General features: G+C 40.9%; 1 long non-coding RNA gene across 4 annotated transcripts; it reads left to right on the top strand.

The window, feature by feature from the left end:
- Positions 1 to 9,265: 9,265 nt before the first annotated feature.
- LOC122689224 lies at positions 9,266 to 26,020 on the top strand. Of its 4 annotated transcripts, none has more exons than XR_006339751.1 (7): positions 9,266 to 10,873; positions 12,607 to 12,697; positions 13,182 to 13,285; positions 17,484 to 17,522; positions 18,895 to 18,999; positions 22,648 to 22,778; positions 25,962 to 26,020. It is a non-coding gene; the product is annotated as an uncharacterized LOC122689224 (long non-coding RNA). The 4 variants fall into 4 exon arrangements; XR_006339749.1 differs by having other exon boundaries at positions 12,604 to 12,697; XR_006339750.1 differs by lacking the exon at positions 9,266 to 10,873 and adding an exon at positions 18,001 to 18,097 and having other exon boundaries at positions 10,890 to 12,697.
- Positions 26,021 to 26,499: the final 479 nt, after the last annotated feature.

The following is a 26,499-nucleotide window of genomic DNA, read 5'->3' as shown; positions in this document are numbered from 1 at the left end:
TTCTGGAAAGAATGAGTTCATGGCCTATGTGTGTGCTATTTTCATCGAAGCCCAACACCACATGCCCAAGCCCTTCATTAAGCATTCCTCTATAGGTTTTATCCTTTATGCATAAAATCTCATTTTATGTCTATTTTCCCTCTTCCTTACTACCTGTTCTACAGCAAAAAGTTACTAATATGAACACATTAACATACCATAGGGGCAAAGCTATGGTACATCATTCGTAAAAGGATAAAAGAGACAGTGTAACATAGAATGCAAGGCATTCCACTGGGAGCCAGGAAACCTATGTTCCTCTTTTGAGCTTGTGATTAAACTCCTGGCTGACCACAAAGAAGTGACAACGTCCCACGACCTCAGCTTTCTCCTATGTCCCAGGGAACTGGCCGAGATCTAATCCAGGTCCCTTCCATGGCAACACTATTCTAGGAATGACTGCTCAGTTTCTATGTAGAAGTCACTAGGCTGGGCATTTTCCCATCCCTTTGATCTTCACAACACCCCATGAAGTCGTTGTCACCACTCCATTTCATGACTGGAAGGCAAGGGCTTGCAGAGAATAAGGAACGCACCAGAGACACAGCCTGCAAGTGGCTTGGCCAGAACTGTGTATTCTAATGACTACACTGCACTCTCTCTCTCTTTTTTTTTTCCTAGCGAAAGGAGAGATTTTATTTTTCTATTTAGTTTTGGCTTTGCTGGCTCTTCCTTGCTGTGCACAGACTTCTTCTAGTTGCAGTGAGTGGGGGTTACTCTTTGCTGCAGTACGCGGGCTTGTCAAGGTAGTGGCTTCTCTTGTTGCAGAGCACAGGCTCTAGGCACGTGGGCTTCAGCAGTTGCGGCAAAGGGGCTCAACTGCTCCACAGCATGTGGGATCTTCCTGGACCTGGAATCAAACCCATGTCCTCTGCCTTGGCAGGCGGATTGTTTATCCACTGTACCACCAGGGAAGTTCTTTGCTGCACTCTTTACGTGGACCAAAATGCTCTGACTGGACAAAGTACTTTGTGTCATCAAAACTCTTCCTCGAGGATCTCAGATTTGGAGTACCCAAAAGATGGGCAAACTATATCAATATATTGAGGTGAGTGCCAGCCGATTATCAACCACTTCCCTAAGCCCCCAGACCTCCTCTTTGTCATTGCCCTAGACATCCTCCCTCAATCACTCTCTATCATACCTCATATTTTACTTGTTTATCTATTTCATTCTAATTTATTTTATTTTTGGCCACAAGGCACGTGAGATCTCAATTCCCTGACCGGGGATTGAACCCATGCCCCCTGTAGTGGAAGCACAGAATCCTAACCACTGGACTACCAGGAAAGTCTGTATCTTGTTTATTTTTGGTCTGCATAGAAGGTAAGCTCTAGGATTTTTTTTTGTTTGTTTTGTTTATTGATGTATCTCAAGCATTTGAAACAAGATCTACCATAAGTAGATCTTTGGAAAGCATTGGTTAAATGAATGGGTGAATGAATGAATTCACCCTAGTGTCTTGCTGCCTTTAACAATTGAGTTTCAAAAGTTATCTCCTAATATCAGAGTTTTAAAATGAACTACAAAGAAATAAATCAAAGTAGACAATTTGGCAATAAAGTTATGCCCTAGAATAGACTGCATTGCACGCAATCAGAAGAGTGGTGGAGAACTTGTCTATTTGGGTAGATAAATTGTGTGAGCTAAGTCAGAGTAGGGGCTAAAGGCCAGAGTAGCAATTGTCCTAATTACTCAGCCAGCAAGCCTCACAGAATTGGCCTGTAAATAACGTACCCATCAGCTTCACAGACCTCTCTGCACAGATGGTTTCATTTGAATTTGAGCTCCCATGCCCCTTTCTAGGAGGTGTATGTGGATATTTTTTGGCATGCCTATCTGCGGTGTGAAGCCAATTTACCTTCAGGAAGATGTTCACCACACAGGCAATGACAGATAGAGTTCACACTGATTTTATCCACTGCCAGGTCAGAGGCTGATTGCTATGAGACAGTTTCATAGAAGCAATTCTATTTTGTATTTCTAGAATTGCCTTTGAATTAATTGTTATTATTATATTGATGTATTAGAAAAGAAATTCTCAAAGTAAATAGGCTTAAGTGGACAGATGTACCCTACCAACCAAACTCATCAAAGCCAATAGCAAGCATTTACCATGATCATTTCTAATGCAAAGAAACATTGGTTCAATACTGTGAAACCCTGAATTTATAAATATTTTCTTTCCATGATGCTGATCAATACCAATCAGCCCTGATTCTCCATCAGGAAACTGCTTTCCTCTTAGCCTCTGCTTCTTAGATAGGCAGATTTTGTAACCTAAACTCATGTCCAGGCCATGGTGAAGTTGTCAGGAGAGGGCATCTGACTGAAGAGTCATTAATCCATGAACAGTCTTGTAGCTGTGTGGTTTGATAGGAGAGTTATGGCAACCTGATTTTCTTTGTCAAGAATTTGAACACAGAGAGTCAGAAAATAATTTACCAATCAGAACTGGAGGCAGAAGCTGAAGAGATGCAGTGAGAATGCAAAAAGGTAATATTTACAGAGTCCCTATCATGTGCCTGAAACTATGTAACACATTACATGGGCTATCTTTTAAATCCCCATAATAGCTTTATGTGGGCTTCCCAGGTGGCTCAGTGATAAACAATTTGCCTGCCGATGCAGGAGACGCAATAGAGCAGGTTTGATCCCTGGGTTGGGAAGATCCCCTGGAGGAGGGAATGGCTACCCATTCCAGTATTCCTGCTGGAGAATTCCATAGACAGAGGAGCCTGACAGGTTACAGTTTATGGTGTTGCAAAGAGTTGGACCCAACTGAGCATGCATGCACAATAGCTTTATAACCCATGTGCTGTTCTTAACTTGCAGGCATAGGGAAGGTAAATTACTTGATTATGTAGTAATTTGTGGGATCATGATTCAAGCTGAGGTCCATGTGATTCCAGAGCCTCTTCTCTTAATTACTACATGACACTCACCACAGAGGAGAGAGAATTTTGTAAAACAGCGGTCTCCAACCTTTTTGGCACCAGGGACCAGTTTCATGGAAGACAAGTCTTCCATGGGCCAACAGTTGTGGGAGAGGGGCGATTCTGGATGATTCAAGCACATTACATTTATTGTGCACTTTATTTCTATTCTTATTACATTAGCTCCGCCTCAGATCATCAGACATTAGATCCCAGAGGTTGGGGATTTCTGCTCTAAAAGTCATGTTACAGTTAAGAAGGAAGAAAATGAGCAAATAGAGCATACTGGATGTTTGAGAAAAGAAAATGGAAATGGAATAGTCCAAAGAGAACCAAGGTAGCTTGTGGCAAAACAAATTTCCCAGGAGAAAAGAGACAAAGAGACTGGACTGAAGAATTACCTTGGATTAGCATAGTGTTCTGCTGCATATTGCTTGAGAAATTTTCTGTCCTTTGTCAGTAAAAAAAAAGTCTTAAAAAGTTGTTTGTACCAATTAATATCATAAAAGTCTATTTTGGAGGGAGAACAAATATAATCATAACATGTGTGCTGCAAAGTGTCCAGTTCTTCCTCCTGTGTCTGTTCTCAGGTGCCAGCCAGTCTCTTTCAGGAAGACCAGCATGGAGGTGGGCCTCAGAGAACCAGGGCCAGGAGACCTGAAGGTCATTTTTTAGAAAAATATCTTTCTATCTATGTATTTGGCTGTACCAGGTCTTAGCTGCAGCATTCAGACTCTTAGTTGTGGCAGGTGGGATCTAGTTCCCTGACCAGGGATCAAACCCAAATCCCCTGCACTGGGAGCATGGAGTCTAAGCCACCAGCCCACCAGGGAAGTCCTTGAAGCTCATTGCTTGTTTCGGCGTCCCTCATTGGATCAGTTATTGACAATGCACAATAAAGTAACCCCAACAAAGGTAGTTTCTTTTTGCCAGAGGTCTTCCTTCAGTGCCTCATTCTGATGACCATAGTACTTCCCAGAAAAAACAGTCTTTGAGATAATACTGAGGCTACAGAAAAGCACAGTTCTGCTAAAGGGGAGGCCTATATTCCCCGACCTAGCAAGGGATATGAATCATATACTCATATATACCATGCACTTCCCAGTGCTCCTAGGAGTCAAGGTACTGAGGATGCATGCTTCCTCACAGTGTAATACCCAGGCAATTCTCCTTTGTAATGACTGCTGCTGGACCCCAGGATCTGAGGAACCAAAGAAAATCTTAGCTGAACTCCTGGCACCCATGAACATAAGAGCCTTCTCTACTCATGAAATAAGATTCTCATCTTCTACATTGGAGTTGTCCCTAGGACTTCATTTTCTTCATCTTTGGATCCCTTCACTTTGTTCTTTGCCTTCATTTTATTCTTTTGACAAGTCTTGGTGAAGTTTTGGTCTTCCCTGATAGCTCAGCTGGTAAAGAATCCACCTGCAATGCAGGAGACCCCGGTTTGATTCCCACGTTGGGAAGATACCCTGGGAGAAGGGAAAGGCCACCCACTCCAGTATTCTGGCCTGGAGAATTCAGGGTTGCAAAGAGTTGGACACAACTTTAGGGCTTCCCTTGTGGCTCAGCTGGTAAAGAATCTTCCTGCAGTGAGGGAGACCAGTCATTTGGATCACCTTAGACTTTTGTTCCTTTGAAAATTATAAATGAAGAAATGTTCTATAAGGGAAAGACCAGAATGACCTGGTCAGTCATTGAAATGTTTCTTTTCATTTTACAGGTCCCAGTGACCTCACAGCAATTAAATAGAAATGCACTTAGTTAGCAGGATATGCTATGATAAATTAAATATCTAAATGTCCGATGAAACCAGACTTTTCTGAAATTTCCTCAGATTTAACCTGGATTTGTGTGTGTGTACCTGGGGAAGATATACATGTTTTTTTATAAAACAAGCAAAACTGCAAAGTTTTCCTCTAGTATTTAGATTGCAAATAGGTTGATCAATGTAACTTCAATGTCTAATCCATCAGGAGGCATTATTTTTAAGGTAATGAATACTTATGAGACTATAGGAGACAATTCAATTTTAAAATACATATTATGTAAGTAAAATCTATTTTTGTGAGTTTTAAGAGTAGCAAATTTATATGCTGTATTCATTAATTTATCATGAGTATGTATTTCTTTTATTTCATTTTTATAATCAGGTTTATTGAAATATGATTTAGATACAGGAGAATTGGCCATTTTCAAGTCCACAGTTTGAAAAATTTTGGCAACTATAAAGTAATACACCCACCACCATAATCATAAGATTTAACATTTCCCAAAAGTTCCTTCATCCCCTTTTATAACTAATCCTCTCCCCCATTCCTTAGCATTGATCTGATTTCTCTTCCTATAGTTTCACTTTTTCCAGGATGATGTTCCATAATAGAATCATATGGTATGTTAGTCATTTGTGCTTGGCTTTCTTCACTTAGCATAAGGCATTTGAGATCTTTTCATATTTTTGCCTATACCAGTAGCTTGCTCCTTTTTAATGTTGAGTAGTAGTCTGTAGTCTGTTGTCTGATATAACATAATCAGTTTATTCATTCACCAGTGGAAACACACTTTGCTTATTTTCATTTGGGACTATTATGAGCAAAGCTGCCATGAACATTCATATATAAGTCTTTGTGTGAGGATGCTTTCATTTCTGTTAGGAAAATACATAAGAGTAGGTATTCATTTTATTTTCAAATGAATATACACACAAAATAATATATGAAAAACTGTAATTATATGTATGAAAGAACACATAATATTCACTACATGAATTTCATTCTTGCAAATGAGACAAATCTCGTCATTAGCTGAAAAACCCTAGCTGTACATGAACTAAGTTTTTTCATTTCAGCAAGACTAGCATGTGTTTAATATTTGATACTTTGGTCTTTTCTGAAGCTTCCAGAGAAATAATTCAGAAATTTCCATGGCACTTAAGCTTTTCAATTTAACATTTTGCTTTCTTTTGTATATTTTATATTTTTTAATTTTTATTTTATGTTAGAGTATAGTTGTTGTGTTAGTCTCAGGTATACAGACAGTAGTTATATATATACATGACTCTATTATTTTTCAAATTCTTTTTCCATTTAAATCATTACAGAATATGGAGTTTCCTGTGCTATAGAGTAGATCCTTGCTGGTTATCTATTTTAAATATAGCGGTGTGTACATGTCAATCCCAAACTCCCAATCTATCCCTCCCCCATTTGTATATTTTAGATGAGGTATAGTATGTGTTGCCTGTACAGTACCTTGCTCTTTTGTAAGGATAGTGAACTTGAATTTTGAATTTCAAGATTTTAAAAACCTTTGTAAAAAATACATTTCAAAATTTTCCAGAGAATAATAATTTACCAAGTTTCCTCATTATAAGCAAAACTCCTTAAAATAAAATTTGTCAATCGAGTAAAAAAATATAAAATGTAAAAAATTAAAAATGTAAATTTAGTTTGATTACCATGTGATACAGAGTTGAAAAGCAGTGGTAAGAAGTTTGAACAATTACAGTAGATATTTAGAGTATCTTCCCATTCTAAAGTTATTCTTAACTTGGGAAATAGTTCATCCTTGAACCCACTGGATCAGAGACCAGGGTGTCTCCTTCAGCTCTCTTAGCAGCTCATGACTTCAGCCTTCTGCCTGTAACATTTGGAGCAAGGTGGACATCTAGACCTGTCTAGACCAATCAAATGCACATCTATAGAAAGCTAGACTGGAACTGAGCTAAGGCTTTTTGTGTGAGTGTGTCTGAGTCATTTTGTTCAGGGGCTGTGAAATGGCTATTTTTCCACCACTTAACTGAGAAACAGAGAACATTCATCTGCAAGGAGGAATGAAGCAGAGATGCAAAGGACCAAGAAGTGAGATGAACGTTCCCACTGACTTTTTTAGCCCTGGTTCAAGTCTGTAGTTTCCAGTGGTTCCTGAGGTCCAGAATTCAATCTTTTTCTTGTGACCCGAGACACAACTGAAGAACAAAACTTTGGTTTTCCTGAGTTTCTTATGATATCTGTCTCTTGCCTTCAAAGTTTCTAAGTGCTAAAACTGTTACTGAGTCCAAGCTCACTTTGCTCGCCACAGGAGAGGTCAGTGAATCTGAGGGACAAAGAGTTGGAAAAGAAGACGACTTCATTTGAAAAGCCAGCTGACTGGGAAGATGGCAGGCTAATGTCTGAAAATAATCATCTTGTTGGGGTCTGGATGCCAGGTTCTTTTATGGATTAGAGGTGGGGGGAGGTGAGGAAACAAAGCAAAAAGGCCATTTAATCTTGTAAGTATCTCCTAGAATGGCAAGCCTCAGGCAGTAGGATGTGTTAATTTCTTCCTTCCTGCCATCTACAGGTGGACAGAGTTCTGAACAAAGGCACTTTAGCTTAACAGACAGTCAGAGGGGCAGGGTTCCCTTAGGCAGGCCATTATGTGTGATTATAATAACAAAAGCAAACAAAGGTGCAGATCTAGCTTCAGTTCAGTTCAGTTCAGTCGCTCAGTTCTGTCTGACTCTTTGCGACCTGATGAACTGCAGCACCGCCAGGCCTCCCTGTCCATCACCAACTCCCAGAGTTCACCCAAACCCACGTCCACTGAGTTGGTGATGCCGTCCAACCATCTCATCCTCTGTCGTACCCTTCTTCCCCTGCCCTCAATCTTTCCCAGCATCAGGGTCTCTTCAAATGAGTCAGCTCTTTGCATGAGGTGGCCAAAGTATTGGAGTTTCAGCTTCAACGTCAGTCCTTCCAATGAACACCCAGGACTGATCTCCTTTATGACGGACTGGCTGGATCTCCTTGCAGTCCAAGGGACTCTCAAGAGTCTTTTCCAACACCATAGTTCAAAAGCATCAATTCTTTGATGCTCAGCTTTCTTTATAGTCCAACTCCCACATCCATACATGACTATTAGAAAAACCATAGCCTTGACTAGAGGGACCTTTGTTGACACAGTAACGTCTCTGCTTTTTAATATGCTGTCTAGGTTGGCCATAACTTTCCTTCCAAGGAGTAAGCGTCTTTTAATTTCATGGCTGCAATCACCATCTGCAGTGATTTTGGAGCCCCAAAAAATAAAGTCAGCCACTGTTCCACTGTTTTCCCATCTATTTGCCATGAAGTGATGGGATCGGATGCCATGATATTAGTTTCCTGAATGTTGAGTTTTAAGCCAACTTTTTCACTCTCCTCTTTCACTTTCATCAAGAGGCTCTTTAATTCTTCACTTTCTTCCATAAGGGTGGTGTCATCTGCATATCTGAGGTTATTGATATTTCTCCCAGCAATCTTGCTAGATCTCCCGGCAGATCTAGCTTGGAAGAGTCTAAATTGACTCTTCCTGGTTACTGAACAAGGCGTCTTCCATTACTTTCCCACTAACTAGTTATGGGATCAAGTAAGATTCTCAAATTCTCTGGGCTCTGGTATTTTCTGAATTTGGTAGATTAAGAACACAGGATTTGGAAATAGTTCAAACTGACTTTAGATGTAGATTTCATCACTTTTATGTTTCTGTAAGCTGAGGTAAGTTTCATACTTGAGTGCAGTTTTCTCTACTGCAAGAGAGACAATAACACCTTAAAATTTATCTGAGACTTTCATGAGAAAATAATTATAAAGCAAGTAAGGTCATTCTTATTGTATAGTAAGAATTCAATAAATGATGACCACTGTCGTTACTAATAGTTCTGTAATTTTTCCTTCCCTTAGTCTTTTTCTTCCTTCCTTTCATAAATATTTTGTTTTTCTATGAGCTACATCTGGGGTTAAGGTTAAGCACACATTCCTCTAAAGAACTGGAATTCTCACTGGGAAGACACATTCATAAACAGTCACGGAGTCATGTTCCAGTATGGTGACAGACGGGTGTATGGAGGGCATTCACCCACAAGGCAAGCTGGCGAGAGATGCAGCCCGAATGCAAACAGACCTTTCAGAGACTCACTGCCAATGAAAGGAGTGGAGGGGCACACGAGGGGTGTGGGCCACAGCGTATCCTGACTTGAAGGCCTGCAGGGCAAGCTCTTTAGGAAGACCTTGAGATCTGGTGATTTCAGCTAAGACCCTGAGTTTAGACACATCCTGATGATGTTGAGTTCCTGGGAACAATCAGTCTGGTGGGGGCGGGGGCGGGGGTGCGGGCACTAAGGTCCCTGACCTAACCCTTCAAAGAGTGACACAAGGTTACCAAATGGTCAGCAGGCAAATGACCAAATGTTCTCAGGTAGGCTTCCTCTAACAGCCTGTAAAACTGTTGCTCCAAAAGCAAATGTTTCCTTAACATGTAACCTGTGGCCTTCCTCCCACTGCCTGGTGCCCGCTGCCCACCTTCACAGAGCTCACTCACACATACCAGCAGCACGGGTTAGAGGAAGACTGACTTCCCTAAAAGCCCGCCTCCAAACTAAAGTGCTCCACTCCCTCATTTGAGTTAGGTCAGCATTGCAGTTTGGTGGCCTTTGAATAAAAGTCAGTTGCTTTGGGGGTCTTTTCTGAGGCAGAAGCAGGCTGACAGCTTCCTGGCGAACACGCGGACGCTGCCGCAGCTCTGGGTGGATGGAGACCCACAGGCTCGTCGCCACGGGCAGCCGGGAGTGGCTGGATCCGCGGAGCCCGCGGTGCCCACCTCGGCCTGCAGGCGTGCTCTCTCCAGGAGCGGCCGGCAGAGCTCCGAGAGCTGCGCCCATGTCCTGGGGCAGGGGCTTGACGGAGAGGACTGTGTCTTCCACGTAACCGATCTGTTTCCAGAGAGCACCTTGCAGATGATCTCACCCACTCTCGCTCAGAGAACTGGCAGGACTTCCTGAGGGTAAATCCTGAGAGCGAGTGGGCTGTCTGCAGCCTGCATTTCTTCTCCAGGCTCTAGACGGGAAAGCGGACTTCCCCGAACCTGGGGCTTCCTTCTCCACTGTGCAGACGGCTTCTCTAAGTCGCTTCAGGGTCCTCAGCTCAGACGGAAAGCGCTGCCTGAGTGCTGGGCACTCTGTGGAGTTACCGGTTGGAGGGACCCGGCGTCTCACACAGGCTGTGGAAGCCGCGCTCTGAGAGGCAGGGTTTCAAAGTTTTCGCCGGCTGCTTCTGGGTGAAGCACAGCTCAGGGAAGATCCGTTCTCTCTCTCAGAGCTGACTCTGCCAGTTCTGAGTCAAGTGATTCCCTGAAAAATTAGCATTGAGTAAATCCTCGTTTTTGTGGGAGCTGTTTTATTGGAGGGCTGTTGAAAATCTCCTGGCAATGATGTAATGCGTCCAGCACTGACAACTCAGCAAAGGCTGTAGCTATGCTCTGGAATTCGGCGGTCAGAAAGACTCTGTCCCAGCCCGTTGCACAGACCCTCCCGGAGTCTTGTGAGACCACCTCATCCTCAGTTTGTTTAATAAAAGAAAATTCTGTACCACAGACTGTGGTCAAGATGTATAAATCAAGATGAAAACAGACACCGAAGCCAACGTTGTGATGACAGTCTAAGGCAATTTATTTACTCCTTCTTCATCAAGCCCCTTCATTTGAGCCCTCTGTGGAAGGGTGAGGAGTATTAATTACAGGTTAAGATAGCAGCATCTTTTACACATTTCCTTTCTTGCCAAAACAGACACCACATCTCAGAGGTAAGCATTCTCATCTGTAATTGATGGTTCTCATTAATAATACCATAAATCTATCACTTTCTACAAAGCATCCCAACATGCATTATCTCATTTGATCCTAACAACAACATTACGAGCAATAAAGTCTATGGGAATTTAATTTTGTTTGGTGGCTTCAGTTCCAGGAAGCCTTGAAAAAGAAGGTGGACTTTGACCTTGTGGGAGGAGGCATGGAAGCTGCATGAGCGCTTTTCCGAGGAAGACTGCATTTCTCTACATCTAAGGGGTACAGCCTTCAACACTGCTGCTGACCCCATGCAGGTGCTCAGACCATCCCTCTCCTCCTGCCCCTTCATCCTTTCTCATAACAGATGCTCCAGACCTTACCTCTTGCTACTATTACCCTGCTCCCGAGTCTCTTTCCATATGGAAATAGGGCAGAGGGGTGTAGGGTAGTGCCTAGACGGGGGTCCAGAGACAAATTCTAACCCTAATTTAACAACGGTTGATGATGTTTGACTAATTTATCTGTTAAAAACCAAGGAAAGTGGTTGACACAGTGATCTCTTGGGACGCTTCTTTTAGTGTAGGGCTATTTACAGAGTGAGACGAGGTCAGGAAAGCCCAGGGGCTGCTGAGGCGCCCAGGGACCTGCAGAAACAGAAGCCTTTACCACACCTGAAGCGGAAGGTGTTCTGACAGCTGGTTGAAGGCTGGAGCTTTGCGGGAAGGGGCCCTGGGCAGAGCCGTAGCTGGGGAGGAGCACCATCACTGCCCCAGTCAGGAAGAGGTGAGAGAAATACACTCATGACCTCACTGTCCTCTGCCCTCCAAGCGCCTGCTGACACCTCCTGGCAGAGGCGGCGTGCAGAGGAGCCCAGAGATGCCCACTGCAGGGTGCAGACCCCTGGGGCCCGGGGAAGGGCAGAGAGTGGCTCTCAGGAGATCTAGGGGCGGACAGCACATACCCGCCCCCCTCCCCCAGACTCCAAAGCAGGATTTAGCTCTTCTTTTCACAGAGGGACAGGTTCTAGCTGCCATTTATATGTGTGATATTTAAACAGCTGTTATTTCTGTCTCCGCTTGCACATGTTCTCTGGTAAATCCACCAACAGAATATCCACTTCGCACATCAGCCGGTATCTTTACAATAACAAAAACATTGGTTTTTATTGGGTGACTGGTTGAAATTTACAAACACTGGTTTAGAAGCTAGTACCATAGTTTCTTGTAGAGAATAAAGTTTTGTCAGTGACATAGATTTGGTATTCCACCTAAAGTAGATGATATTAGAATAATTACAATTTGGGTAACACATGTTTAATGTTGATGAACTTATAATGGGGATACACTGAAGCGTTTGGATCTTTACAACTAGCATTAGTTTAGCAAATGAAACCATGAGGACTAGAAGTCCGGAATTTTATCCTTTTTAGGAATCAATATATTTTTATACACTGGTGTGTGTGTGTGTATCAGTTTCCTGACTGATGGCTCTTTTTTTTCTTCCAAACAATAGACAAAACATGATCAAATGCTTATGAAGCAAAATACCACATTCTGCAGTCTCATAGGGTTTATTTCTTTGTTTTGGGCCTAATGGAGCTGCTTGAACAGTGAGTGCACTGGAGGATTTTTCTGTACCTAAATGATGTCACCATTCACTCTGATTTTCCACTTTGTTGCAAACCCAATAATCTGTTGCCATGCCCAGCTTGCCAAAATTCCCGGCAGAGTGCATAAGGGTACAATGAGTCTGAAGTACCACATCAGATCTAACCCAAGGACTGATGTTAAATAAACCTGAGAGTAAATATTAAGTGAGGAAAGATTTACCTTCAAACTCCAGGTTTTAGGATCTGTGCCCTTTAATTTCATCCCATCAATTTCTGAAATATGAATTTGCTTTATAACACTATAATGCAATACATTTTTATCAAGCATCAAGATGCATGTATCCTTAGCTTGTGCTTTAAAAAATCTGACAAATGATACTAGGTGACTCCTGAGGGATCTGCGTGGTATCACAGGACTAGCAGCTCTCTCTGTAGCAGGAGATGAGGACACAGTCGACATTCAGATTTCACGTGGTTTCCCCCAAGGAGTGCCATGCTCTGAAGAGCCGCAGAGCGGCCAAACTGAGAGGTGAGGAATCGACACAAGCATACAGCCCACAAATGTGAACTTGGGGAAGCGAAGAAAAACAAACGACACTTCGAGGCAGACACAATCTCCAGTGAGCAGGGAGAATAGGAGACCTGAGGCTCCTACGGCTACTCCTTCTCCACTGTGTCTGCCTCAGGTGCTTTCACTGCAGACCTTGCGAGAGGCACATGGGGGAGCCCGGGGGGTTCACATCCAGGGATACCGAGTCAGTGAGAACAGAGGGAAGAGGGGGTGCTCTATTCAAGTCCTGAGTGCTCACCATGCAGTGGGCTGCTGAGATCTGAGTTAATCCCACAGGAGTCAGGATGCTAAGCAGGGGCTTAGGAGGTGTCATCTGGGTGATTCTAGAGTACATGTCCGCGTTCCCAGATCCCCTTAGACACAGAAACTGTCCCTCAATCCCACCCCTCAATACCCTCCCCTCTGCCTCTATAAAGTCCCATATTTTTGTGCCCCCACCCAGGGGAAGAGCACCTGAAGGTCACTATCACATGGCAAGGTGTCAGCCCACACGGGACCACAGATCAGCAACCCTTCAAATCTGGAGCGTGAATGATTTCATCGATGGTGAGACACAGCTAGTGAGGCTGGGAGGGAAGAGGGCAGAAGGCGGGGAGGCCGCCGGCAGAACGGGGAGGCAGGGTGTTTCACCTCGGCCTCGGAGCAGTGACAAGGCAGCTGACTCTCGAGGGAGACGGGGTGTGCAGATGAAGGACCCAGGGGAGCTTTCACAGGATGAGCCCCAAACTCCAAGGGGTACAGCTCTCCTGCAGGGGTGTAACTCCCGAGGGGACAGCCCAAGTCCAGCAATGGGGTCTCTCTGGGGCAGAGCCAAGGTGGGGCACATTTGCCAAGTTCAGCCTCACCTCTGAGTCAATCTCCTGTCAGGGGTCTCAGCCCTGTGCTCCTTAATGTCCCTTGATTCCTCTTCACTCCTTCACTTTTGTTCTTCTTCCTCCTTTCAGGAGCTATTTGGGGATAAACAAACATGAGGTCTGTGAGGGTCTCCCAAGCTCACGTGCTTCACTGACATCCTGTGCGGCTTGTGTAAAACGACCACATGGGGCTTGAGCAGCTCGCCCCTGAAATGGTCTGTGCTCCTCTAGGATTCGGCCCTGAAGTAGAGTCAGGAGGCAAAGAGGAGAGAGAAGTGTCCTTACATGGGATCACGTGTGTGTGTGTGTGTGTGTGTGTGTGTGTGTGCGCGCGCTTATCTAGGAGTCGACTGTGAAGTGTCCTTTCATGGGATAAGGTGCGTGCACGCACATGTGTGTGTGTGTGTGTGTGAATGGAAATGGAAGATCTTTGAACTTCACGTATGTTAACTAGACAATCTCTTTTCAGGTTAAGATATGCCATAATGACCGTTTTGGGGGTCCTTTTTGGTAGAGCAAAAAAGTATTGTAATGTCAATACCATATTTTAAAAAACTGTAACCTATTAATATTAACAGGTAAGAATGAGGTAATTACTTCATGGAATATGCTAAGTGCTGGCATCTATAGTCTTATGAAATGCAGAGCTGTAGAATTGGCTGAGTTGGTGTCGCTAGTCTTTATATTTACAACTTGGATTTTTAAATGTTAATGTTCACCTGATTTTAAATGCAGTTTCTTTTTCTGCTTATTTATATATGTAATTCTTTTTTTTTTTTTTTTTAGTATATGTGCTGCCGAAGCGAGCACATATATATGTAATTCTTGAGTTAACTTATTATAAATCAAAAGCTACAAATTTCTAATTTAGTGTCTGGTTTTACAGATCCCTGACTCTTCATTAACGTCTTGATTTATAAACAATGGACCAAAAGTCCCAGCTGCTGGATGCAAAAACTTGCACACGATTTACGCACTCTAAGATTCCTGCTGTAAATCAGTGTCCCATTTACAAATGTTTCCATTACTGAGTGCTTTGGCTGTCTGATTTGAAACACCTTGTCTTTTTACTATTTAATTCTGATTTATCTTTTCAATATATGGCACACTCTGACAAGTTGTTACTACCAAGTGCTGATTTATAAGGGCAGTGTAATAAATTTTATAACATAAATTTTAAAAGCTTTGAATTAGATACACCGGATTTTTGAAAACTGTATGGGTGAAAAACAATTCTCAGGAGCAAGAAGTAAATTTTACGTCTTGTAAAACAAAACACGGAGTGCTGGCTATAGGATTGTTTGTCTTTTCTTTCCATACTATCTCCCCACCTCCTGCATTAAGACTTTCCTTCTTTAATAAGTATCAATAGTTGTTGACTGGATCTAAGAAGATGTCAAAAGGCCGAGAAATATTAGTATTTGACCTGAACAGATTGATACGATTAGTGTATACTAAGCCTCTTGCTGAATTTCGGGGGCCTTCATGGTTTTATCTTGGTTCTCTCTTTCATCTGTGCTTTTCATCTGCTGGGGACACAGTGAGGCACACTCTAAATTAATTTCCCGACTGGGCTCAGGATTCCTGCTGGGTGGCCTGGTAACAACAGATCTGTTCAAGTCATTTGTAGTTTCCCTGGCAAAGGGCTGAGGGACTCTTGTTTATCAGTTTTATTCACCTCGCCTGCAGGTAACTGAAATACTGCCCACTGTCAGAGAAACTTGCTCCAATAGGGGATTAGGGCAAGACCTGAGGACATTGAATAAGAATTAGCATTTTAGAATGATCGTATTTGGAAGGTGTTATTCACAATAAAGGAAATGGGTAATTTTTTCTTGATTCTATTGTTGTTGTCCAACTCTTTGTGATCCCATAAACTGCAGCACACCAGGCTTCCCTACCCATCACTATCTCCCAGAGTTTGCTCAAACCTATGTCCATTGAGTTAGTGATGCCATCCTACCATCTCATCCTCTGTAGCCCCCTTCTCCTCTTGCCCTCAATCTTTACCAGCATCAGGGTCTTTTCCAATGAGTTGGCTCTTTGCAGCAAGTGGTTAAATATTGGAGCTTCAGCTTCAGTATCAGTCCTTCCAATCAATATTCAGAGTTGATTTTCTTTAGGATTGACAGGTTTGATCTCTGCTGTCCAGGGGACTCTCAAGAGTTTTCTCCAGCACCTCAATTCAAAAGGATCAATTCTTTGGTGTTCAGTCTTTTTTATGGTCTAGCTCTCACAATCATACATGACTACTGGAAAAACCATAGCTTTGACCAAACGGACCTTTGTTGGCAAAGTGATGTCTCTGTTTTTGAATAGGCTGTCTAGGTTTGTCATAGCTTTTCTTCCAAGGAGCAATTGCCTTTTAATTTTGTGGCTATAGTCACCGTCACAGTGATTTTGGAGCCCAAGAAAAGAAAATCTGTCACTGTTTCCACTTTTCCCCCTTCTATTTGCCATGAAGAGATGGGATCAGATGCCATGATCTTAGTTTTCTGAATGTTGAATTTTAAGCCAGCATTTTCACTTCCCTCTTTCACCCTCATCAAGAGGCTCTTTAATTCCTTGATTCTATAAAATCTAGTAGATCTGTGTCCCTGACTTTTTTCTTTAGGTTCATGTGCTTTACCTTTGTACTCTCATTAGAGTAGTGGGGAGTGATACATATTCTTTTTCTTTTTTGGCCATGCCATGTGGCATTGGTCATCTTAGTTCCTGACCAGGATTTGAACCCATGCCCCCATTCAGTGGAAGGGCAAAGTCTTAGCCACTGGACCACCAGGGAAGTCCCCTATACTCTTACATGGTATCTTTACTACAAAGGTTTTATCTTACCAAATTTCTAAGAACTAAAAACTATCTAAAATGGGCAACTTAAGGCATAGATCTTCATTTGAATGGACGACCAAACAGTACACAGAAATTGTTACCCTTTAGTCTCTACGTAGCCCTGTGATTTATAGGGATCTGGGAAACTTTTGGCAAGGAGTAATGGTGGGTGGACAATTTACAGTATAGCAGTTGGGTATGACCATACAACATTTATTTTTCATAAAGAAGTTTTTAACAACACAATTTTTAGAATGAAACAGTCCATATGTTTTTCTTAAAGCTCGCCTTTGGAGCTATCTCTGAATGTGGCATTTTTTTAAAATGAATTTTTTATTGAAGCACAGTTGCTTTACAATATTGTATTAGTTTCTGCTATAGAGTAAAGGGAATCAGTTATATTGAAGCCGATTGGTGTCATTCCAGGGGGGCTCTAAAGAGCTCTGGCAGCCTAGTCCTTTATGTCTCAGTGCAGAGAAGAATTCAACAAGATCAAAGTGGTAGATAAGAAGTGGTTTATTAGACTAGGACGTTTGTGAGACTTACCAGCCGTTGGGTGAGAAATGCCGTGCCCTGAGAACTGACTGGGCTACAGTTTTATAATCAAAGTAAAAGTGGGGAGGGGAGAAGACCTTCTTTGTCTTTCTTGAGTAGGCATCATGTTTTCATCATTAACTCCTCCTTCAGGTTGTGCAGAGGAGTTTTCTTGTCCCTGAGTGATCAAGCTAGTTCCTCATATTACTGATTTTTATGTGTGCAGAGAGCATGTCCAGGGATCATTAACTTACTGAGTTCACTGGGAAGGATGTGGGGTTCATACCATCATTGCTTTACTGTTTGGGGGCACATCTCATGCTTCTGTTGTGCGGTTTTGTTGCTAAGCAAGCCTGCTTGGTTTTGTGGTTAAGCAAACCTGCTTTCTCGAGTAATCGTTAACTTACAGGGGTTTCCCATATTTTTCTACTTAGAATCCCCTAGTGGGATTAACTAATGAATCGCCTATTTTGTCTCTTCATTTTGTTCCTATCAGTATATATACATGTATCCACTCTTTTTTTTAGATTCTCTTCCCATTTATGTCACCACAGAACATTGAGTAGGTGAGTCTGGTATTTAAACTGAAATTGGGCACAATGAGGAACAAAGACAATGTTCTAAAAGTTCAATGTATGGTCTGGGTCCTCCAGGGCAAGTCAAGGAAAGAAGGCAAGATTCAAATGCAAAGTAGTTAATAAACAACATAAGATTTTTACTGGGAGCTCTGGGGTTTCAACTAGGCATGGACAAAGAACAAAGAAAGTTGGGGCCAGAAATCCATTAATCACCGCAGCTGCCCCCGTAGTGCACCCTGAGGAGAATTCAGGATGAAAACAAAAACAAAAACAAGATACTGAACCTAGATATTAAAGATTCATATCAAAGAGATGATTTCAATAAGCCCAGACTCTTGCATCTTCCCATACATAGAAAAGCACTAAAACCTTTAACTTGAGATGTCTGTTTTTGGTGATTAGCATTAATCTTTGATTACTACTTTTTTGTGGGTGTTGTTATTGTTTTTGTTTGTTCTTGTTTTAGCAAAAACTCCTGTATATCCTGGCTCCTCCCTTACCTCTTTGGACCAGTCCTTCAGAGCTATCTGAGAGACTGTACCCACTTTGGGCCATAGTCCTCAGTAAGTCCACCAAATAAAACATAATTCTCAACTTTTAGGTTGTGCTTTTTTGTTTTTAAAGTCAACATAGGTTTCCCTGTTGAGTACCTTTGTGGGCCTCTGCAAGTCACATCAGTCTTTCAGAGTTTTAGTTCTTCCACCTTACGTAGAGAAGATAATGAACAAACATTCATCAAGTGCCTATTTTTTGCCAGGCACTGTTAAAATTATTGGGGAATGAATGATTAGGCCATAGTCAACTTCATGGAATTAAAGTCCAGAAGAAAAGGGAGAAATTTCTGCAATCAACAAGATCACATACATTAGAAAAGTTTAAATACAGTAGAAGAGAAGAAAAATATCGAAAGTCCATTTTATCCCTGTAGTGCTAGTGATTTTGTGATATGTGTTTATAAATCTATAAGTAATGAACATTGTACATGTTACTGTTACCAATTTCATTTACTTCACACACATGGAAATGACTTTTAGGGCATAGTTATTTCTTTCCTAGGGCCACAATATTTTTGACTAGGTAGTCATCACATAGAATTGGTGATTTCAAAAAGGAATGAGAGGGAAAAATAAAATTGAGTCAAAGAAGAAAATGAAATACAAAGAAAAAGTTATCTAGGAAGGATTATATTTGTTACTTATTTTATTGCATGCAAGAAAAATGGCAGTGGTGTGCCTTGCTGCTATTTCAATACCAGACTTAATCACAATGGACAAGAAGACTGGTCAAATTGATGTTACAAATTGAATTTGAATGAATTTGGTGAAATAGCAAAGTGCTGTTTTTTTCCTATTTTAAACAGATTTTTAGCTGCACTATAGGACCATGCAGTGAAGTCATCAAAGAGCAGCAACTGGCCAAGAAGTGGTGCCCTCTTAAGCAGATCGTGGGATTGAAGATGAGCCATGTAAGTACATCTGTGGGCTCAACAGACCTGTCTTGTAGTGGTGCTTCCTCCTCCTCCACTGAAAGGTTTGGAATTGCCTTATCTTCCTGATATTGTCTAGCACAATATTCTTCAGGGCCTTGGGGATCCAATTGTAATGGATTTATCCCCTCAAGCTTGGGTGTGTTCCAAATTTGATCATTGCTTTTCTATGACCACCAGGGGGTTAACCTAATTGTAATATTTCAAAACATAACTCCACTCACTGTCAGTAGAACAAATTCTCCAATAACAGATTGATTGAAAGAAAAACCAGCTATTCACTTTAAAAATAGGAAACTTCCAGGTAAAAATAAAATAAAATGGTTTTATAAAAGTTCTTCCAGACCGTTCTTTAATTAAGACTAAAATTACATATGGGCATTTAAAATACTCATTTCCCTCATATCCAGTATTATCATTCTGCTTTTTTTTCTGCATTCAATGCATTTATTAGACATGAGAGCTTTGAATATAATCATGCAAATGTAAGCATCAAAACATAATTACCAAAATGATAAGAAAGAAAAAAAAAATTCAGCAAGCAGATGACCTCTTTGAAAAAAAGAAACAATAGTAGCTAATAAAGCTGCCAAGTGGATATGAGAAATTCACTGCTTTCTGAAAACCTAAGAAGAGAAAGGGCATTTTTAATTATTCATTACACTGATGCTCAGAAAAAAATAAATTAAGGGCATCTCATTTTATGAGAATTTAATTCAATTTATATGCTGTCCTTCTCTACTACCTTCCCCATGAGGCCTGTTTAACTATACATCTCTGTGAAAAATAGCAGCTTTCTCCCTCCCATTAGTGTTTCTTCCTGCCACAGACATATTCCCCATGCCTGGGCTAGTGACATCAGACTTGTTTCAATTCAGGGGCACGGCTCTTGTTATGAAAGACAGACATACACAGAATGATGTCCATCATCAGACAGGATGCTGGTGGCACACACAGGTGCTTGAGTTTGGATGCATCCTGTATAACATTATAGTAAATGAATTGAGTGGATTCATGGAAAGGATGTATATTTGTTAAATGCATGAATGATACAGAAATGGGAGGGTCAGAGGATATAATAGATGAGAGAATCAAGTGTCAAAAAGATCTTGACAGTTGGAAAAATAAGCTAAAATTAGCAAGATGATGCATCTTTATCTAGCAAGTATATATAGGAAGTTCTTGACTCAGGATGAAAAAAATCAATTGTATATATTATTAATTGCATATATAATATAAACAGGTTGGGGAAACCTTGATAAGTGGTAGATTATGTTAAAACAACAACAACCACAGCAGTATCACAAAAGGAACCTGAAGTTTTAGTTGACTTGAAGTTCAATACAAGTCCCTAGTTGCAAGTCCACTGCCATGAAACTCAATTCTGGAAAATGTGATGAAGCTATATAGCAAGGTTGCCTTTGGGGGATGAAATACATCCTACAAGTGCTTCAGTAGGAAGTTCTATTCCTTATTTGAGTCAGGGGAAGCCAGAATAGCAACGGAAGTTCTGACTGTATCTTTTACATAGCTTCCTCGTTTATTAAATGCCTCATTTTGCTCATTTAAACTTGGAACTAATAATAGCCTGCTTCCAGGGTTTATGTAGAGACACATTTGATAAATAAGAGAAAATTGTATTATAACCCAAAATACCTATGCAATGATCATTTTAAACCATGCCTTTACATAGGTTTATCCTTAGTAGGGACACATAGGTATTTTAATACACATAGGGAAACAATATTTGGACACTCTCATATACTGTTGGAAGAATATAAATTGATATAGGCAACTCATACATATTCTGCAAATTTTTCAGTGCACATGTTTTTGATCAAGTAATTCAATTTCTATTAAAATTTTCTATAGAAATACTCAGATGTGAACAAAGATATATGTATAAAGGTGTTTTTCCCAGCATTTTTTGTAATAGTAAGACATCAAGAAGTATCTAAAAGTTTATACATAGGAAAATGGCTTACAATTTTTAATAAATCATGGTATATAAATACTATGGAATATTGTGTAGTTGCTAAAAAGAATGAGGCATACTGACAAGGAAGAATGTCCATGAAAAAAGCATGTCACAAATATATTAAAATTGGTCCTATGTATGCAAAAAGTAACCTTTATGAGTGTGAAGAATGCACATCCTATGTGTGTGTATATGTACATACATACAGAGATACATCTATATGGGAGACAATTATCCATGGATTTCTTATATTTGTACATCTTGTGTTAGCTTTTGTTTTGGACTATCTTTTAAGGCTGTTGTTTAGCCAATAACCTTGGAGGATAGAAATAGTGTCTTCCTCTGGGACAGAAGGCAGAGGGCAGGATTTTTTTTTAACTGTCAGAATGAAAAGCATAATGTCTCCCTCAAGAGTAAAGGCTGGGCAGGTTCACTAGATACCATCTTTAAAAGATTATGGTTTCCTAAAGTCAGCGTTCCTCATGCATTCACATGTTACCTTTTGCTGCCTCTTTGAGTATGTGTGTGGAGAGGGAATAGTGACAAAATTCTCCACTTGAGGTGATAAACAGATGAAACCCTATAATTCCAACTACTTCATGAACAGTTATTGCATTGACTTTACTTGTTTATGTCCAGAGGACAGAGCTTTTATAGAAGAAATCATTGAGAGGAAGTTACAAAGAAGAGAGATAAAATTTGGGTTACTAAAAGGAGAAATTCTCAAATGTCAAATGAAATAAATAGGTAACTTCCCCATTAAAAACTCACTATTGCTCACCTTAACTCATGGTGTCTTTTCCTCATTATACCTTCTTCAATAAAGAAGAACTGTCATGATCTTCATCTGATGAGTCAGTCCCTGACTGAATTTAGTGTTCTGAGCATGTAAAGGGTCTGTTCAAAAGAACCTGATCTTTTCTCTCCTTTTCCCCCTTTCTGTCTCCACTCATATGATTTGGCCTTATCTGGGTAGCTCTGTCTTTTTTCTCTTGTTCAAGTGTCCATTCTTGTTCATAGAAGTGAGGCCAGGGTTTAACATGAAAACTGGGTGCTGCCTTTTGTCTAATCGAAATAAGAAATAAAAACTTTTGATTGTGGAGCTTTAGAATCCAGACAGCCACTCAGCCTGCTTTGATTCTGGGCTCTAATTCTCTCTCCTCCAAACCAAAGGAAGATGGAGTCTGATAGGTGGTCTAGATTTGTTGTAGGCCATGCGTTCCAGGAAACAAACTCACTCAGAAGGACAATGCAGATGGTGGAGTGCAGTTTATTACACCAGCGGGCCCAAGGCAGAGTTTCCTCTTAGCCAAGGACCCCGACCAGCATTTGTGAAAATCTTTTATACCCCATGTGTATGTGTCCGAACCCACCACCCCAAATTCCTTGAGACTTACATAAACAAAGGAAGGGTAAATACAATCCCAATAACCCCATCATTCATGTGCCATGTGCTCAGACAGTTAAACAATTAGCCAATAATCAATAAGCCCGAGGTTACACTCCGATAGGTACAGAAAAATTTATGGCCTGTCTGGAGGAAGGGGTGATTAGTCTCTGTGTTCTCTTAGGGGAGGAGTAACCTGGATACGATCTTCAAGGTTCCCCTGTCCGGAGGGGGTCTTATCCTTCTGTTGTCGTTTCCATAGGCACTAAACACAGAGTTCAGAGTCCATTGGAGAGGTGGCCGAGCATGATCAGCATGAACAGGCCTAAGATGGGAGTCCAGGCCCTATGAATTCCTTCTTCAGATCATCTTGTAGAAGTGCTCTACTTTGAGGTTTGTGGCCAAAGCCCCACTGAATAATAAAAGATTTATTTTCTGTGCCTCTATGTATCTTCCTTGTGAAGGTGATAGGGAAGATCTTGCTGGGCTAACTAGGTAGGATTGAAGCAATTCTGGGACCCTGGTCCAGCACCACTGTAATACCCCTCCCTAATGGGACGCCTATCATTTCTGTTCCCAACAAATAGTGACAGGAATATTGATGAGGAGGATCATCTGTTGGGCCAGAGAGGTTAGAGTAGAGGCCTTGTACGAAATCTCTATAAAGTTTTCCATTTATATAAGAATTTTTTGTATTATCTTCACAAATTACAGATATTAGAGACATTAAGGCTATAAAATGGAGGGAGGGAAAAAATTTAAATGCTTATCTATTAAAAACATTGCATTTTAAAATGTTTTTTGCTATTCTCAATTTTTCACAAGGCAAATTGCAAATGAATTCTATGTGTAGAGGAAGTCTGAGAAGATAAATATCAGACAAATCTCAACTATGTTTCAAAATCATTTTGTGAAAAGGATGGCAGCCCAATGACCAGAGCCCTAAACAATACACTAATTCATCTCCCTTCTGTGATTTTCCCTTCTTTCCTTTTCCCATGTAAAAAGCAGCCACAATGTCTGCATATTTCTTTGAATAATTTTATTGGCGTTTTCTAACCTTTACCATTGCATCTTTCTCTTCTTTTTGGGCCTGTTGCCATTTTAAAGAGACATCATGCTATCAAAATCTCCAGACAGGAAAGATGGGGGCTGGCCAGTTCTACTCAAGCAATGCTAATAAAATTTCTATCCCTTTTGTTAACCCTTTGGAAATGCCAAACAGTGATTTACAACTCCTCACCCCTGCAGGGCCTTTGTAAAGGAATCACCCAGGTGGTATGAAACAGCCCTGAACCATGCAGGATGCAGGGCTCTGGGCAGCAGGAATGTTTTGCAGGCTTGGTGACCTCAAGCCAAGGTGTGGCCCACCCATGAATAAAGGGAAGAAGAGTGGAGCTTACCTTGAAGCCTGTATCCTAGACTCAGGGTGAAACTATGCAAAGGAATGGTATCCTGTATATATGGAAAATCATGTTTAATTGGAACTGAATAAATAACTTATCAAATCAATATAGGAAAGAAAAAATAGGATCACAGACATACACATATGAACACATATTATGCATTTTGAATATATGCACACATTTTTTCTTTTTAAAGGCAGTTTTCAAAACATAACATGTTTTAGAGAAAAAAATCAGCAAACTTTTTCTAAAAAGGGCCAGATATGTTTTCAGTTTTCAGGTTACATCATCTCCATCTAAACTATTCATTTTTATTGGTGTAGCTCGAAAGCAGCCACATACAATATGTGAATAAATGTGTGTCTGGGTTCAAATAACATTTTTTATTTATTGAATATTGCAATTTTCATGTCATCAGATATTATTCTTCTTTTCATTTTGTTCAGCCACTTAAAAATGTAAGAGCCATTTCTAGCTGGCAGACTGTACATAAAGCAAGTGGTGAGTTGGATTTGGCCCACAGGTCATAGTTGGCTGATCCCCACTTTAAGAGGGTCAAGGTCCATGAGATAAAATAAAATTTTATGGTATCTACAATTTGAAAGTATTTTAGATTTGAGGAAATCTCCTAATATTTGACACTATGCACTCATCTAATGGATGTGGCTATTTTAAAGTGCTAAAATAATCACAAGTTAGCTCTGTATCCTTTACATCTCCTCTGTAGTTACACAACTTATTTATCATCTTCTGCCAAGTTACCAGCAATTTCAACTGTGTTTTTTAACTATTCTGCACCAGAGAGCCAGCACCTGTTTTTGAAATTTAATAATATGTATTGAAAATAACTATACAATAAATGGTTATCAGATCAAAATTACTGGGGATTCCCTGGCTGTCCAGTGGTTAGGACTCTGAGCTCTTACTGCTGAGGGCCCAGGTTTTATTCGTGTTTGGGGAACTAAAATCCCACAAGCCATGGGGTGCAGGCAACAACAACAAACAAATCTGAATTACTAAATGAAGCTAAAAACAAAACCAAATCATGTGCTTATCATATACATGTCATCACACTCGACCTTCCATTTGCTGAAGTATTCTATTTAACTACAGATCTTCAGCCAAAATTTCCTTCACTGTAACTATCTCACTGCTAGAGTTTTAAGGTGAAAACAAACATTGTGAGAAACTTGGTTCAGTTCAGTCGCTCAGTCGTGTCCGACTCTCTGTGACCCCATGGACCACAGCACACCAGGCCTCCCCATCTATCACCAACTCCTGGAGTTTACTCAAACTCATGTCCATTGAGTCGGCAATGCCATCCAACCATCTCATCCTCTGTCGTCCCCTTCTGACTTCAATCTTTGTCAGCATCAGTGTCGTCTCCAATGAGTCAGTTCTTTACATAGCTGACCAGAGTATTGGAGTTTCAGCTTCAGCATCAGTCCTTGTAATGAATATTCAGGACTGATTTCCTTTAGGATGGACTGATTGGATCTCCTTGCAGTCCAAGGGACTCTCAAGAGTCTTCTCCAACACCATATTCAAAAGCATCAATTCTTTGGCGCTCAGCTTTCTTTGTAGTCCAACTCTCAAATCCATATATGACTACTGGAAAAACCACAGCTTTGACTAGACAGACTTTTGTTGGCAAAGCAATGTCTCTGTTTTGAAATAAGCTGTCTAGGTTGGTCATAACTTTTGTTCCAAGGAGTAAGCATCTTTTAATTTCATGGCTGCAGTCACCATCTGCAGTGATTTAGGAGCCCCAAAAAATAAAGTCTCTCACTGTTTCCATTGTTTCCCCTTTTATGTGCCATGAAGTGATGGGACCAGATGCCATGATCTTAGTTTTCTGAATGCTGAACTTTAAGCCAATTTTTTCACTCTCCTCTTTCACTTTCATCAAGAGGCTCTTTAGTTCTTCTTCACTTTCTGCCATAAGTGTGGTGTCACCTGCATATCTGAGGTTATTGATATTTCTCCCGGCAATCTTGATTCCAGCTTGTGCTTCATCCAGCCCAGCATTTTACTGTACTCTGATGTACTCTGCATATAAGTTAAATAAGCAGGGTGACAATATACAGCCTTGATGTGCTCTTCTCCTGATTTGGAACCAGTCTGTTGTTCCATGTCCAGTGCTAACTGTTGCTTCTTCTCCTGCACACAGACTTCTCAGGAGGCAGGTCAGGTGGTCTGATATTCCCATCTCTTGAAGAATTTTCTACAGTTTGGTGTGCTCCACACAGTCAAAGGCTTTGGCGTAATCAATAAAGCAGAAGCAGATGTTTTTCTGGAACTCTCTCACTTTTTCTGATGATCCAATGGATGTTGGCAATTTGATCTCTTAAGGTATGTATATTAGATTTATATGTATATTAATCTAATCCCCCACATTCGAAGAAGAAAGGGTATGGAAATCAATCTCTGTCTAGAAAGAAAAGCAAGAAAATGTAAAGGAAAACTTAAAAACTGTCATACTGTCTTAAGGAATTTATGTTCACTCTTGCTCTGCTGCTGCTGCTTTTTTTTTTTTCCTTTTTTCCCTAATGACACTTGTGTTAGCTTTCTACTCTTGCACAATATAATAGCATACATGTAATGGCTTAAAACAACCTACATTTATTATCTCACAGTCTTTTTGGGTCAGGAGTCGGCACAGCTTATTTGGGTTCTCTGCTCATCTTCATAGAATGTGGCAATCAAGG

The sequence above is a fragment of the Cervus elaphus genome, chromosome X (genome assembly GCF_910594005.1).
Source record: "Cervus elaphus chromosome X, mCerEla1.1, whole genome shotgun sequence".
Taxonomy (NCBI): domain Eukaryota; kingdom Metazoa; phylum Chordata; class Mammalia; order Artiodactyla; family Cervidae; genus Cervus; species Cervus elaphus.
The sequence above is the reverse complement of the archived record's forward strand: the minus strand, read 5'-3'. Positions and strand labels throughout refer to the sequence as shown.